A 14,611-nucleotide genomic window follows, 5' to 3' on the forward strand; every position below is an offset into this window, starting at 1 on the left:
GTATACACATACACATACACAAAATACCCTCTCAGTGTAGGACAGCCCAAGTTCTCCACAATCTGTCCCTGGTGCTGAACCTCCCTCCCATCCAACAGCTTGAACCTGAATCCCCACCGGCTTGCCTGTCCATCATTCTTTAAACATTCTGGGCTCCCTTCAAGATTCTTTATTCTAGCCAAGCACTCAGAAGGTAAAGACGGAAGGAGTAGGAGCTCAGGCCAACTTGTGCCACACAGTGAGAGGAGACCAGTCTCAGCGACATGAGGCCCTGTCTCGAAAAACAACATTAGATAAAGCTTCCTCGTCCAAAACACCATAATGCAAGTCTAACAGGGCATTTCAGAAGCAGTTTGACGTGTGTAAATAGAAGCTTCAATAATGGCCTGAAGCAAATCCCATGCTACAAGGAAAAGGTGTGAGTGCATATGATTTGGCAGCTAGAAAACAAGAAAAAATTAGAAATATTCTCCCCCAAAGAAAGAGGCTGTTCAGTCATTGGTTGGAGAAGGCAGGATGGTCTAACTCCAACAGAGGAACAGCCAGCAAACACTGCAAAGAGTAACGGCTGTGGCTGCAAACGTCCTTCGATAAAGCTCCCCCACTTCTGAAAACCAGTTCTACAAAGGCCTCTCCACACAGACAAATGGCAGGTACTCACAGACAAACGGGGCACCTGCTGGAGCAGCAGACATTTGGAATCCCCGCCACTTGCTAAGAGTAAAGAGCTGTGTGATGGACTGTCACCCATCCACAGCTGTGGGCTGCCCGGAGCTGCCAGTCAGCTAGGGACCTCCAGCACATATTGGTAAGTATACGGCACACCACCTTTTTAAGGCAGGAAAAGGAACAGCACATTCATATACAAGTGCATAAGGAAACACTAGGTAGCCGAGGGCTAATGCTAGCTCAGTGGTCCCCAACACTGCACAAAACCAAGCCTGGAGAATCCCAACACTCGGGAGATGGAGGCAGGAGACAAGAGGACTAGAAGTTCATGATCACCCTCAGTTAACAAGTTCAAAGTCAGCCTGAACTACATGAGACCTTGTTTCAAAAAAAATATTTTTTTAGTTAATTAATTTTAATGTTTTAGTTAATTCATTTAAAAATAAGAAAACACTGGGAATACAAATGAGAGTCTAATGAAAACCATTTTTTAAGATTTATTTATTTATTATGTACACAGTGTTCTGCCTGCATGTGCACCTGCACTCCAGAAAAGTGGCACCAGATCTCATTATAGATAGTTAGGAGCTATCATGTGGTTGCTGGGAATTGAACTCACAACCTCTAGGAAGAGCAGTCAGTGCTCTTAACCTCTGAGCCATCTCTCCAGCCCCTAATGAAAACTATTATGTAACCTATTTTGAGATTAAGCCTTATTGTGTAACCCAGGCTAGCCTCAAATACATCCTCCTGCCTCAACCTCTTGAGCACTTAACAGGTTTGCATCACCATACTTCGCTCTAGTTATAATTTTTTTTTAATGAACAGACTATTTCATATTATGGTGCAAAAGATGGAAGCTATATCTATTATTTTTCCTTTTTTTATTTTTAGTGTTTTTAGATTCTTGGTCATCTGCCCATCTTTTTGTTTGAGAATTCCCAGGAAACTGATTCTATTCTTTGATGATTATGGGGGTGGGCCCCAAGTTCTGTTCCTTAAGAGTAGTGTAGGAGTTCCTGGTCCTTGCTGGAGACAAAACGTCAATCATCACTGAGAATATTTCATGCCCTAGCATGAAACATTTCACACCCCTAGCTTTAGATTGACAGCAAATGCTGTGGTCAGTGATGGTCTTTCTTATCCTCACAGGCCAGCACGGACCTGACTTTTCTCTCTCCCTCTTTCTTCTTTGTGCTTCTTTCAATCAGAGAAGGCTTTTCTGTCATTTGTGGGATTCTGGCTAGGAGGGAGGTCAAATGGGGGTGCTTTGTCCTCCATCTGGCTCCAATCTGCACTTTTAGCCAAACAACTAAGTTTGCAACTTTGAAGCTAACAACATTAGGGCTGAGAGATTTCTTAATGTGAATATATTTTAGTAGAGTTAATGAAAACTTGGAGTGCTTACAAAGTTGGGTATATTACATGTGTGACAAATTATATATAAACCAGATTTCATTTCCTGTTTTTTTTCTTCTTTTAATCAGCAAAGGAAAAATGGCAAGAAAAACCAAATCTCTTATAATACAGCTACACATTTTAGGGGATGATGCATATTTCAAACATTTCAACATTTACTGTTAAAATGGGAAAAAAAACTTCACCCCCAAAAAGTACCCCCGAAAGTATGAAGTTCCAGACAGATATGAGCTCTCTCACATGGTACAGCCTCTGCCGCCGGGGACCCATCAGGCCCAGGCTGCCGCTGTTAGCAACCGTCACTTCTCTCTTGCCTCTCTCTCATCGCTATGGTGATTCTCGTTAAATAAAGTGAACAGCTCCTGTCACGTGCCCCGCCACCTAATTTGCCATCTTTAGCTGTGCCTGTCAGTCTCCACGAAGCACCGCCTTTCTAGTCAGCCAATATCGGATGACTGTCTATGACTGTCTACTGAGCACAGAGTTCTAGTCGCCCGAAGATGAGCGGGACACAAGAGGCCGTCTCCTCAGGAAAAGAGGCCATGGTTTCCATGGCGACCACCAAGCGGGACCCAACTTTGTACACCTTTATGAAGGTGACCGAATTAAAAAAAGTGTTTTACACTTGTGTGAGTAAAATCCCTTTAGAAACTTTTCAGTGGAAGTTGAATATTCTATGATTCAGCAAACATATGTTTTGAATCCGAAATGTCCCCCCACAGGCTCAGGTTTCAAACGCCCAGTTCTCAGCATGTGGCTGTTCCCTAGGTCATGGAGACTTTCAGAGGCGGGACTCTGAAAGTTACACCTGAGCCTGGTTCTGGCCTACGTCCTCTGCCTTGTTATTGGTGGCAGGTAAACAAGCCGGAACAAGCTGTGACAGTCCATCCAGACCAGGATGGACTGGAATGCCTCTTAACTGTGAGTCAAAGAAATCTTTCCTCTATTAAACCGTCAGCTATTCGGAAAACGGTGACGAAAAAGAACCCATACAGGTACCATCTGTCTATTACCATAAGCAAACAGAAACATCTCCTTTGTCCTTTCAAGTCCAATTAAAAACCATCTTGTAAGCCGTGGTGCGTGGTGGCGCACGCCTGTGATCCCAGCACTCTGGGAGGCATAGGCAGGTGGATGTCTATGAGTTAGAGGCCAGCCTGGTATTCAAAGTGAGTCCAGGACAGTCAAGGTTACACCCTGTCTCAAAAAAAACCAAATAAATAAATACATTAAAAATAAACTATCACCTTAACTGAGAACTGAAGGACACAGGTGGTAGTAGATGAACTTTTTGGCCCCAGGGCTTCACCTGTGTCCACACTCTAGCCCATAGCCTCACTGTAGGAGGAAGATATTTCCTGGGCCTTGACCTTGGGCTTGGCCAATGGGATGTCAGCAGAGGGGACACAAGCAAAACGATGAGATGTGTTTGTGTGGTCGACATGCCCGCTTTGGCACCTGAACATCACCCACAGAGTTGCACACCCTTATTTATCCAAGGACAGGGATGACAGACATGTAGAGGGGAGCTACACAGTTGCCATAGCAACCACCCTCAAACTCTGCCTAAGATACAAATGCTTATCATCGGATGCCACCGTGACTTGGGGATGGCATGTTCCACAACATGACTGTGGCATTAACTAACCGATGCTCGGGTGCCAAATGCTCAGGCACCTCTGTGGGGTGTGGGGTGTGAGTCTTGCTGTTAAGATGGCTGCTCTTACTCAGGTGGACATTCTGCCCTGGAGGAATGTCCGAGCACAGCCCACCCAGTGACTCCAGTGCTCCAGGACGCTGCTGGCAGGAGAGACTGGGGCAACAGTGCAGACATAGCCGGCGACAGTGCTGGCACCCACTGACCCAGTAATCCTGCACGCCGATCCTCAAGAGAGAAAAAGGGGCTGTCTGCGCATGCCCAGTGTGGCTCACACCGAAGAACGTTATTTCCTAGGCGTCTGTTCTCTAAGGTTTTTACCTGTGTCTTCCCATCCAGTGCTTACAATGCCCAGAGCACTGTAAGTGTCACAGGGGCCCAGAGAGATGCGGCCAACTTCCCAGAGTCAGACAGCGCTAGTGACGGACATGTGACCAACTGACCTCTCCAAACCAGAGGCCGACGGTTCTAATCTCATTGCCGTCCTGCCCCAACTAGCCAACCAAAGCGTAGGCTCACGTCTCTTCAGATGCTTCAGGAACAAATTACGGCGTGAGACTGTGTGGAATAAAAGTGAGAAACAAGACTAACCTCAATGCGGGATGTGGCAAAACACGAATATGTTAGTAAAGAAAATAACTGGGAGGGGTGTGGCTCAGCGGATCCGGGTTCGGCCTCCAGCACTGCATAAACCGGTATGGTAGTGCACATCCGCCATTCGGCGCTTGGGAGAGGAAGTAGGAGCAGGAATTTAAGATCATCCTGGGACTGAGTCTGGGGTATGTGAGATCCCGTCTCCGAACATGAAAACTAAACATGAAATACCTACAAAATGAAATTCGTGCAAACTAAAAACTCCGAGGTTCTGCCACACACCCATGCAAACGCTCGTTTTAAAAAGCATGTACCCGCACAGCATGTACGCGCACAGCAGGGCGCAGCCTTGTGCCCCTTCCCCAGCATGAGGAGTAGAGGAGAGCAAGATGGCCGTTCGCCCTGAGGCCTTCACCGCAGCCACAAAGTGCCTGTGCCACCCTCCCAGACTTCAGAGTATTCTTCCCTTCATAAGAAACTGAAGAGATTTGGGTGTTGTATGCATTTCAAAAATAGAAGATGGATAATTATGATTGATTTTTAGTATTTCTTCATCAGGATGATATTTAAATGGCTGAGAGTAGATTTGAAGTGTTCTCATCACCACAAAACAATGAAAAGCAATCGCATGCTGATGGGCTTAACTATGCCGTGATGAAAACAAATTTAAAACATCGTAGATATGTGCTATTCTTATTTATCAGCTTCAACTTAAAAATATTTAAAAATTTTTTTGGGAACGGACAACTCAAAACTGTAACTCCAACTCGAGGGAGAAATCTGATGCCCTCTTCTGGCCTCCCAAGGCAACTGCACTCATGTGCACATTCCCACAACACATACGTGTAATTGAAAACTTTTAAAGTATTTTTAATATTTAAATTTTTTCTTTTATGTGTGCATCATAGTCTACATACATTCATCCTACACATGCAGGTGCCCATAGATGCCGCAGGGGAGTGTTGCATCCCCAGAGCTGCACTTAGGAGAGGTTGTGAACCATCCAGGGTGGGTGCTGGGAACTCATCCAGGCTCTCTGGAGAACAGCCAGTGCTCTTAACCACCGAGTCTTCAGTCCCTAGATTGCTGACATTTTTAAACAAAAATAATGAATTGCTTTGCATTTTAGCGATATAATATGAAATGAACTACATGGTATTAAAAATTAGTGAGAAGCAGAGGGTTAACACAGGCCCTTAACTGCAGCACTGGAGAAGCCAAGATGGGTGGGTCTCTGTGAGTCTGAGGCCAGCCTGAGCTACCTAGCAAGTTCTAGGCCAGCCAGGGCTACACAGGGTAACAGTGTCTCAGAAAAAAAAAAAAAAAAAACAAAGAAAAAAATTTAATTAGTTTGAAGAGCAGTGTGGTAACATTCACAGCTCTCTAAAAAAGATTCCTGGCTTAGTGGGTGACAGCTGGATTCTCACATCTGCTTCAGCATTCAGTCTATTGAATGCCACACATCTTGCAGTCCCTCTGGAAAATTCCACTGCATACTCAGGGGAGAATGAGAAGTATGTGCTTTTAGGAGGCAAGTGAAATCTTAACATTATTATGAAAATATTTGGGACTATACTTTTAAAACTACCGTATACAGTCTATTGCATGAAAGTAGGCAAATACCAATTTCTGGATAAGGGACACAGTGCCCCCTAGCGGTACTTTTAGGTTTTGCCATTTTCTAATTAGGGATCACGGTTTTGTTTGTGCCTCACGTCTATCTCCAGGCGGTTTATGAGCGACACGTGGTGTAACTGAGTGCGTGAGCACGTGACGTGCGTGGGCATTAGTCGCGTGCGTGCGAAAAGATGTGGTGTATTGTGAGCGAGGCATGTGTGCATGTGGCAACGGTATAAATGTATGTGCGGGTGGCACGTGCATACTTGGCCGTACGCGTGTTGTGTGAGATGCGTGCATGTATGCGGTGTGTGAAGCATGCGCTGCTTTCTTGTGTGTGCACGTGATGTAGTGCATGTCGGATAATGCACATGGCGCAAAGCATTCGTGAAACCACCCGGAGACTAGCAGGCCTAACAGGCGGGCCCAAGCCTTCAGGAGATAGCCACTCCCCTCCATCAACTTCACTGCAGGCCTTGCCTCCATTCCCCCCCCCCCATGGCTCTGTCTCTCACAGGTGAAGCACCTGGCTCCAGGGAATAGGTGGCAGATATGGAATTCCAGTCTGAGTCTCCTGGCCAGCAAGAAACTTAATGATCTCGTACTAGTCGTTATAAAAGTTAACATGAAGTGCTGCTGTCATTGGCATAGTAGCGCTGACAGCAGCATCAAACGTAAATGTAATTTCATAGCATCGATGCCACCGTGCAAATATTAAAATGTTATTACACTTCTCTAAGGTTATAAAAAAAAATTCCATGTGTAGGGCAAGGCTGTAGCTCAGCAGTAGGGTAACCTGCCTAACAAGCCTGATACCCTGGGTGTTAATCTCCAGCACTGCAAAACACAAATCAACAGAAAGTGAACAAGAAAGGACATTTCTGAATAAAAACAATACGAGTGTGCTCTCCAACCCTGGGGGGAGGGGGGACTGTCTCTTCTCAGAATCCTTTCCACTGCCTCTGCCTCCCCTGGCTCCCACGAAGAGGAATCCAGGCCGCACCTACAGCCACCCCTCACCAACCCAAGGTGCTGTCCATCACCGCCATCCTCTCTCCGACATCACCAGCTTTCCGCATTCCTGGACCTTCTCTAGCATAGTAAGATGCTGTTGCCCACCCTGGATGAGAAGAACAAGAGGAACGCCCTGTCTTAACCCTCCTTCCTCTGCCAGCTACTTGGCTTTTCCTCATCTCTCATTCCTCTCCACATCCCACCATCTTTCTTAAGCCCACTCCAAGCAGGCTTTTGTTTGCTTAGTTTTGCATGTGGCTCTGGGAAATCACTTTAATCAAGATCTCAGATTGTTTCTGCCTGCCAGTCCTCAGTCACCTCGCTGTCCGGTGCTGCTCTTCTTTGTCTATAGGGGAGAGGGGTCTCGCCTTCCAGCCCAGGCTGGCCTCAGTCCTCCTGCCTCAGCCTCCTAGGCTCCGGGACTGCTGCTGACTTTCCTGCCCATCTTGATCACTCCCTTTGTGGGTTCTGACATCTCCTGGCCCTCTCCTCCCACCCCTCCCTCAACAGGCCTCTATTCCTCTGTCCACTTTGCCGACCTTCTTTCCCTCCCTGTCCACCTACTTTTCCTTGTTCTCTTGGCTCATCTGTATGTCCTCTCCTTTGCCAGCAAGTGGAAAGGCATCTGGTTCTGCAACTGGTTCTGGACCAGGAGCTGTGAACAAAAGAGGGCAGGTCACTTCCCAGCACTCCCTGGCACACGACTCCCCAGCTGCCTTTTCTGTCTCCAGCTACAGCTATTTGAAAAGATCGTCACCTCAAGATGTGTGACCAAAAACCAAAGCAGCTGGATGGCTGAGTCACTCTGTGAGAGACAGATGGGCTGGGAAGAAGCCCAGAGCTGCAGAAGGCTTCATATGAGCAAGAAACAAATTTGCGGTGCCAGGAGTGGTGGCACACGTCTGAAATTCCAGCACTTGGCAAGTGGAGGCAGGAGGATTGCAAGTGCCAGGGCAGCCTGGGCTACATAGTAAGACCGCCTCCAAAAACTTTTAAGTCTAACCACAGATTAAGGAACTGTTTGTTACCAAAGCAGAGGCCCACGTCTGTCCTGACTGATAAAATTATCCTGTCGAGGTTTGTACTTTTTTAATTTGTTGTTGTTTTGTTTTGTTTTTTTGAGACAGGGTTTGTTTTTTTTTAATGTATTTCTTTATTTGTATTTGTTTGTTTGTTTTTTCGAGACAGAGTTTCTCTGTGTAGCCTTGGCTGTCCTGGACTCGTTTTGTAGACTAGGCTGGCCTCAAACCCACATCGATTGGTCCACCAGCCCTAATACCTGAGGGCTGGTATTACAGGCATGAGCCACCACACCCAGCTCAGGGTTGTACTTTAAATATTGTCTGTACATTACTAATGTCCAATTTTTTAGATCTTCCTAGAGTCTAGACCAGTGAGCCGTTCTCATCCTTCCTGCGTGCAACCCTTTCATACAGTTCCTCGTGTTGTGGTGACCCCCAACTATAAAATTATTTTCTTGTTACTTCATAACTGTAATTTTGCTCCTGTTATGAATCATAATGTAAAAATCCATATTTTATGATGGTCTTAGTGACTCCTATAAAAGGGTTGTTCAACCCAGAGGTTGAGGATCGCTGGTCTAGACTCAACTAGTCAATCACCTAACCAACACTTCAATAGACTGTTAGATATCTCAAGCTCAACATATAGAAAAATGAATTCTCTCTCTCTCCCTTTTTCTCTCTCCCTCTCTCTCTCTCTCTTTGTGTGTGCGTGTGTGTGTGAGAGAGAGAGAGATGTGCCCACATTGCTGTGGGTGTTTGCATGTGGAAGTGTGCATGCTCACGTGTGTGCACGTGTAGGAAGGCCAGAGGTGGACATGATACGTCTCTCGCTCACTCTCTGCCTTGTATTTTGAGACAAGGTCTCTCGATGACCCTGAGAGTCAGTGCTTGACTCACCTGGCTGGCCAGTGAGTTCCAGGGAGCCTCGTGCTTCGGTCTTCTCCCTCCACATCCTACCGAAGCTGAGGTTACAGACGCTTACAGCAAATGCTGGTTCTTAGGTTGGTGTTGGAGATCTGAACTCAGGTCCTTATTCTTGCATGACTGGCATCTCTATTGAATGAACCATTCCCCCAACCCTGCTTGGTGGCTTACAACTGTTTATCACTCCAGTTCCGGGGAATCTGACCCATACTTAGTAGCCTCTGTAGATACCAAGCAGGCAAGTGATGCACGGATACAAATGCAAGCAAACCACACACGCACCCAAGTAACTAGTAACATATTTTTCAGCTGGCATGGTGGCACTCTCCTGTAATCTCAGCACTTGGGAAGCAGAGGCAAGATGATCGCCACCAGCAGGAACTAAGAACTGAGTCCTAGGCCAGACTGGGAATTATGTCGTTTGCAGGAAAATGGATGGAACCAGAAGTTATCATATAAGTAACAAGGTAAATAAAAAAGACTCTGCCGGTCCAATAAATATCATGTGTTTTCTCTTATATGCAGAATCTAGCTGTATGCATGTGTGTATTCATGCATGCGTGTGTGCATGTGTGTGCACAACATGGAAGGAGTGCTCTTTGGAAGGATAAAGAGGAACAGCAGGACAGGGGAGGAAGAAAAAGAGAGGATAATGGAGGTTAGATATGCAAAGCACAATGGTACATATTGTGCAAATGTCATAATGAGCTCTACTGTTTTGTACACCAACTGAAAAGGAAGAAAGGAAAACACTGGGCATATAGCATAGAGGAAGAGATGGATGTATGCATCATCTGAAGTTAAAGAGTGGGCCCTCGTGGATGTATGTGCACCACATACATGCAGTACCCAAAGAAGTCAGAAGAGGGCATCAGATTCCCTGGACCTGGGGAATCTGTTCCAGGTAGTTGCGAGCCGCCCCACATGGGTGCTGGGAACTGAACTTGGGTCATCTGCAAGAAATGCAAGAACCCACTGAGCCATCTCCAGCCCCCAAGTTTTTAATTTTTGTGCAATAAAGTGTATCCCTTATTGCTCTTATTGCTTCTGGATTTTGAGTCATAGGAAACTTGTTTCCAATATGAGTCACTGTGTAAGCAAACAACTGAGGAGCTGCCTGCCTGAGAATGTTATTTAATGATATGCACGTGTTTGAATGAAAGTTTGCCTGGAGAGCTGCTTCGCCAGGTTTGGCGCGCTGAAATTTTTACTCACTTGTGATGCTTTGTTTAATTGTCAACATGACACTGGGAAGGATGTCTTAATGAGGGGTTGTCGAGATCAGGTTGGCCTCTGGGTATGTCTGTGGCAGGGAGGGGTCGGGGAGGGTGCTGTCTTGAATGCTTTAGTTGAGCTAGAAAGACCCGGGCTGACAATGGACAGAAACATTCCTTGGTTTGGGCCCTGAACTGTCTAAGGGTGGAGGACACCAGCTAAAAGCTAAACACTGGAGTCTTTGTTTTTCTGTCCTCTAGACCAGGGATGTGATTTAACCAGCTGCTTCAAGCTCCTGCCACTGTGACTTCCTTGCAGTGGTGCTGGGCTGTCACCGGAACTGAGAGCTAAAACAATCCTTCCTCCTTTAAGAATTGGGTATGGGGTGGGGGGAGGGGGCATGTCAAGGGGATTCTATCATGAGAACAAAAGTGGATCTAGGACACTTGACTTCATTCTTTGCTGCCCCAAAAACTCTGAGGTCAGTCTTACTCCTAAACTACTAGTGGTGAGGGACTTTCCCTTTACCCTTTACCTGTGTGCACAGGTGGCAACTATGCATATGACAATACACATGGACATGCCTGTGCAGGTCCATGCACTCGTGGGTATGCTGGTGAAGACCAAAGGTTGAGGTTCAGTGTCTACCTCGGTTGCTCTCCACTTTATTGTTGAGACAAGGCCTCTTCACTGAGCCTGGAGGGCGCCATTTTGGTTAGCCTGGCCGGCCAGCGAACTCCAGGGAGCTGCCCATTTCTCCCCACCAAACCCCAGATCTGGAACTGCAGACACACGTAGCCACACTCAGCTTTTTTACATTGTTCGATGGGTCTGAACTCGGGTTTTTTATGAACACGTTTTTCTGCATCTCTGTCTTGTTTTTTTAAAAAGGATTTATTTTGATTTTACATGCATGAGTGTTTGTCTACATGTATATATTTGCACTGAGTGTGTACCTGGTGCCTTCAAAAGCCCAGAAGAGGGAAGGCATCAGATGCCGTGGAACTGGAGCTGCAGATGGTTGTGATCCACCACGTGGTTTCTAGGAGCTGAACCTGGACCATCTGCAAGAGCAACAAGTGCCCTTAACCTCTGCGCCATCTCTCCAGCAAACACCTTCCCTCTCCTTTTATCAGCTGGCGGCTCTATGTACCCTTTGCTGCTTCTGGTAGTGTTGCTTAAGGTGATGTTTCAACTTGAGCATCTTCTCTTCAGCTCTCTCTCCTGTAACTTACACCATTGATTGTGCCTTTTATTTCCATTGTTACATTTTTGACACTTAACCTTTCTGCTTTAAGATTATCACTATAGGGGCTGGAGAGGTAGCTTAGAAGTTTAGAGTACTTGCTAGTCTTCCAGGGAAAGATCATAAGTAGGGAATAAAATATAGCTAACAGAATCAAACCATACACACATATACAGAGAGTGAGAGAGAGAGAGCGCTTGCCATGCTGTGCTGCCTCAGCAAAAGCCCAAAGCAACAAGGCCAAGAGTCAATAGACTAAAACCCTGTCAATCAACACTGATAGCAACCCAAAAGTAAAAAGGGAGAAAGCCCACAAGGCCTCAACCCTTCGCAAAGAACTATGGGCAACTACAAAATGCTGAGAGTGAAAAGATATTCTTTCCCAAAGAAGAGCACACCAGTTAGTTATGCAATACCAAATGATAATCCCTAAAACCATACATACACATAACATTCTACAGACTGAGCAGGGGATGTTCATGTATTTTGGAATATATGGGTATACACGATCATGTACGTGTATAACAGCAATTAATGAAAAAAAAAAAAGAGGCCATGGTTTTGAAAGAGAGAAAGGAAGGGTATATGGCAGGGCTTAGAAGGAGGAAAAGGAAGAGGGAACTAATGTAATTATATTATAATCTCAAAAAATAAAAACAAAAAATCTCGTCAAGGTAATTTTTCCCTTAATCAGCTGATTTTTTTTTAATTATTTTGTCACTGTAGTGCAAAGCTGACTAAATCAGAATTCAAAAGCAAAACCCTTCCAGTACCAGGTAAGCTGATAGGTGCCTGTATTCTCAGCTCCCAGGAGGATGACACCGCAGAACAACTGCTTGGGATGGAGGCAGGAGAATAGCCACTTGGAATGAGAATAGAAAGATACCCATTTGGGGTGTATAGGAGGATAACTACTTAGAGTCGGGGTAGAAGGATAGCCCACTGAGGGTAGGGTAGAAGGATAGCCCCTTGGGATGAGTAGGAGAAAAACCACTTGAGATGGTTAGAAAGATAATCATTTGTGGTGGGGCTTCCTTTCCTGTCTGAAAAGCAGGAGTGGACCAGAAAAGGAGGACTATTCCTCATTCTGCCCTTTGACCTGCTTGTCATTTTCCTCTCAGATTCCAGTCCCAGGCAGGCATCAGTCCTGAACCTTCCATACTGTGTGTACTTATGGGGTTGTTTGGTTGGTTTTGGTGAAGTGATAGTTTTTGTTTGGTTGGTTTGGTTTGGTTTGGTTTGGTTTTTTCAGACAAGGTCTCACTTAGTCCAAGCTGTCCTAAAGTCACCATGAGGTTTAAGATAACCATGAAATGTGATCTTCTTGCTTCCACCTCCTCAGTGCTGGGATCACAGGCTTTGAAAGGACTTTCAACACAAGATACTCCAAGACCAAGTTCTCAGCACAAAAATGTATTTGCCCCAGAAGGACAAACAGCAGGGAATAAGAGACAAAGATAGAAGATAGAGAAGAAAAGAGAAGGGGAAAGAAACAAGGGAGAAAGGGAAAAGGACTTTTGCCCTAGAGGGACAAAGGACTGCCTCTGAATAGAGAGGAGACAGATGTGGCCTTTTTAAAAGGGGAAATGGCAGTTTTTAAAGGTAAAAAGGGAACTGTCATGTTAGGATGACTTGGTTTGTTTTAATTGGGCATGTTAATTAAGACAGTCAAAAAGGGGGCTTTTGATTGCTGGACTTCAATATTTTGATAGCTGAACCTTGATGGTCTTCCTCAGGGAGAGGAAGTGACAAAATAAGGGATTAGACCTTGGTGGCTAGCTGTAGGAGTGTGTGTGTGTGTGTGTGTGTGTGTGTGTGTGTGTGTGTGTTTAAAGCCAACCAGTCATGCTAAAACTAGTATAGAGTACAGAGCCTGTGAAAATACTTAGTTTGAAGTCTTACGATAGGTCTCACCAGTTAAAAGCACTTACTGCTCTTCCAGACGACCTGGGTTCTGTTCCCAGCACCAACACCAGATTACTCACCTCTGCCTATAACTTCAGTTCCAGGAGATCCAATATTCTCCAGCCTCTGAGCGCACTACACATATGTGATACACATAAACTCGTGTGTGTGTGTGTGTGTGTGTGTGTGTGTGTGTGCATACACATAAATAAAAATAAACTACCTGGTGTGGTAGTATACTTTAATCACAGCACTGAAAGACAAAGACAGGAGGAGGAGGATCTCTGTGAGTTCAAGGCCAGCCTGACCTATGTAATGAGCTCCAGAACTACATGGGGAGATGCTGTTTCAGGTAGATAGATAGATAGATAGATAGATAGATAGATAGATAGACAGACAGAGAGACAGGCAGATGTTTTTAAAGAATATGAAGAGATCAGGAGGGGTTCATAAATCCACATACCATATAACGATATGAAAAGGAGTCAGAAACGCTGATGGAGGACACATCTCATAGTTACGGGATAGCCAGATGGGTGGAGAGGGATGTGGATGGACTGGAGAGTAGTGAAGGATAAGTAGGTGGGAGAATAGGAGAGTGGGTGCATAGGCGAACATCTACATAGGTAGATACTGTCAAATCCCTGGATGGCTAGAGACCCAAATCCTTTTTAGACCACTAGACGGAAGCCAAATATTTTTATTTGTTACATAGACGCTCTCTCTCTTTTTTTTTCTATTTTTATTTTTATTTTTCTGTATGTGTGTGTGAGTAGATACCTGTGTTCTTGGAGGCCAGAAGAGAAGATCAGTCCCCATGGAGCTGGAGTGACAGACAGCTGAGAACAGCCAGACAAGGGTACTAGGAACCAAGCTCAGGCCCTCTAGGAGGGCAGCAAGCTCTGTTAACTGCTGAGCCATCTCTTCAGCTCCCAGATGTCTCTCTCTGTTGGCATAAATTTAAGAGCATTCACAGTCTTCAGGCTGTGCCATAGCAACACTATTTCACAGGCAGCTTTTTATGTCTATTTAGGGTGGAGGGATGTAAAAAGAAAAGAAAACTGGGGAAGGTCAATGGTGATGGGGACAGGTTTGTTTTGGAACAAACCTAAGAAAGCTCTTCTCGGAGAGAGAGAACTCTTAGAAGTGAGGGGTTTTTATCATCGATGGGGATCAGGGCTGGCAGACAGGTCGGGGTCCAGCTTGGTCAAGCAGTGTTAATGGTTAAACTACAATATGCAGAAATGACGTCGGCAGTGTTGACTTCAGGACATTGAAACAGTCGCAGTCTCCAGCTGTTGGCGCTGGAGAGTAGTTCCAGGAAGG

The sequence above is a fragment of the Meriones unguiculatus genome, chromosome 11 (genome assembly GCF_030254825.1).
Source record: "Meriones unguiculatus strain TT.TT164.6M chromosome 11, Bangor_MerUng_6.1, whole genome shotgun sequence".
NCBI lineage: Eukaryota > Metazoa > Chordata > Mammalia > Rodentia > Muridae > Meriones > Meriones unguiculatus.